Source organism: Suncus etruscus, chromosome 3 (assembly GCF_024139225.1).
Source record: "Suncus etruscus isolate mSunEtr1 chromosome 3, mSunEtr1.pri.cur, whole genome shotgun sequence".
NCBI classification, from domain to species: Eukaryota; Metazoa; Chordata; class Mammalia; order Eulipotyphla; family Soricidae; genus Suncus; species Suncus etruscus.
In genome coordinates, this window is record NC_064850.1 from 103,645,606 (window position 1) to 103,648,540 (window position 2,935).

The following is a 2,935-nucleotide window of genomic DNA, read 5'->3' on the forward strand; positions in this document are numbered from 1 at the left end:
GATATCTGTTTGGAGGGGGTGACTGCATTCAGTGGTGTTCAGGGGGGTTACTCCTGGCTCTGTGCTGGGGCTGCTCCTGGCATTGTTCTGGGTACCAGGTGATGCTGGAGACTGAACTGCAGTCAGCTTCATGTAGCACAAGCATCTTAACTTCTGTTTTGTCTCTCTGGCCCCTGGCTCCCTATTTTATGTGCCTAGAGTCACATTTATAGTTCAATATCTGGAGCTTAGGATGTCTTGTCTCTGGGACTTGTGACAGAGGAGACCCCTGACTTTTGTGGAATAAAACATAACCCCCAATGAAGAGTCACTGGTGTGACTGGAACATATTTGTGCCTCCTGAAAGCTATTTTCAATGCCTGTATTTGTCTTTTCTCTTTGTTCATTTTACTCAGTTGTTCCTTCATCTATAGCTGCTTTCCTGATATCCTACAGAGAACATAAAAATCTCACAGATGAAGGTTCATGTTCAAGATGTATTATTTTGTACAGGATCTATCATAATGACATTTGCACTTAGATATTTTCTTAGCTAGAGCGTTTTTGTTATAATTATTATCCTAAATTAATGTGGGAAGGAAAATTGATGCTATTATTGGCTATCTGTGAATTGGATTGTTACTTTCTATAAAAATGTAAAGATAATGCATATAAAACTGATTTTAAAATTACTATTCAGGTGTTTCAGTTATCTGTATGATTACATTTCATGAATATGCCTTATACAATGAAAAGGTATATTGTTCTCTGTATCATAATTATGCTTTCAACTAGAAATAAGCTACTCTTAACATGTATCCATTATTTCTTTTATAACTATTTATTTTCTTTATTCTATAATAGCAGTGAATTTCTAGAATGATAGTCATAGAATTGTATACCTAAAAGAACCTTAAAGTGCTTATCCATTTCTTTGCCTTTAAACTTGTTCTCCTAGATGAAGACAAACACAATGGAAAAAATATCAAGTGAATGTTTTCCTGATTGAAAATCTAAGTCATACATTTTTAAAAAGAGAGTCTATATCTTCCCTTTATTCAATATCAAATACTTCTCATTTAGCACACAGTGATCAAGGGCAAAACAAAACAAACAAAAACTCTATTTCCTTTCCTAGTACTCAGCATATAAAGTGTCATTCACGATTTGATATTCCTGTGTTCTTAGAGATGTTTTTATTTGGAGGGAGACTCCTTTGACTTTGGATCTTTCTGTCTAGAGTCATGACACTTAGAAAATAGAACCACTAGAAAATCACTTAAGCAGCAAAACTAGGGCCAAGACATTTTGCAAGGGATTGAGCACATGTCTAGTTTGTATGAGACCCTGAACTTAATCCCTAGAACCACCACACCTCCCACCCTTGCCCCACACACTGAGATCCTGATGGTCCCTGAGGTCTGTTGGGCCCGAGTACGATAGGGAGTGGCTCTGGCATGCTAATTTTTCTAAATTTGGTCCTTGTAATAAATAAATAAATAAAATGCAAAGTATTAAAAACATATCCCAAGTATTTTAAAATGACTATTTCCCAAATAACTCTTCTGTAGTTTTTCAATGCATAAACTGATTTTTGGCTATGAGAGGGGTACTGCTCAGGGCTTTCTCTTGGCAATGTTGGGGACTCAAACAGGGTCTGCTGGGTGCAAGGCAAGCATCTTAACCCTTGTACTCAGTCCCCATGTACTGACTTAAAAGAATTATAATCACAAGGGGCCAAAGCAATAGCACAGCAGGTAGGGCATTTACCTTGTTTGCGGCCAATCGGGTTCAATCCCTGGCATCCCTTATGGTTCCCTTAGTCTGCCAGGTGTGATCTCTGAACTGAGAGCCAGTCATAAGCCCTGAGTGCAGCTAGGTGTGACTCAAAAGCTGGAAAAAAAAAAAGAATTATAATTGTGAGCTAAGGAAGTTATAGAGGAGGTGAGACACTTGCTTTGCATGCAGTTCACCTCAGTTTGATTCCTGGCAATGCATATGGTCCCCTAAGCATCACCAGTAATCACTTCTAAGAAAAGAGCCAGGGGTGACTTTTCTTGGTAGTAATAGATATTGCTCATAGTGCCAGTCATAGCATCAACCTCCAATTATAATTCTTTTCTCAGCTCTTCCCACATAACTTTATGTTATGAATATTAATGTAACGATATGGGACTGACAACTTTCACTTTCATAAATGCATTACATTTAAATACATTATTTTCTTAGATAGTAAAATAGTACATTGTTTTTTGTTACAGTTTTCTTCCATTGAAGTACTGTAATTTTTTTCTGTATTTTTTTGTTTGGGGTGCCAAATCTGTTAGTCTTCAGGGCTTGCTTCTGCCACTAAGTTTAGGAATCACTCCGGGAGAATTTGTGGGACCATATGTGGTGCTGTGGATTCAAGCCAGGTTGGCTGTATGTAAGGCAAGCACCCTACCCTCTGAGCAGTTTCTCTGGCACTTGAAGTACTGTTTTAATCTAAATTTCTAAAGCTTAATAATTTTCACAATTTATAATTTTAAATTGCGTCTGTTAGAGATTCTTCTAATTTCTCTATCTTGCATGAGTGCTCTAGTAATTTTAAGGATTTGTTCTTTTGTTTGTTTGTTTGAGAGCCATCCCCATAGTACTCAGGACTTACTCCTAGCTCTGCGCTCAGGGATCACTTCAGATAGGGTTTGGAAGACCAGATGTGGTACCAGGGCCTGAGCCTGGATAGGTTTCATGCAAGGCTAGGACCTCCTTATCTTCTGGGAACTAAGTGAAAGAGGGAAAAGTTCAGCTGCTGAACAGATATATAATAAAAGTACTTCAATTAATTTCAGGTTATTAGAAAAAGATCTAAAATTTTATTTCAGATAATCAGTTATCAAGTGTTGTCAAAGCATGATTTGAGAATGAAAGTTACTATTTCTTGCTGGCTAACAACTTCATCTGAACCTGGATAAAA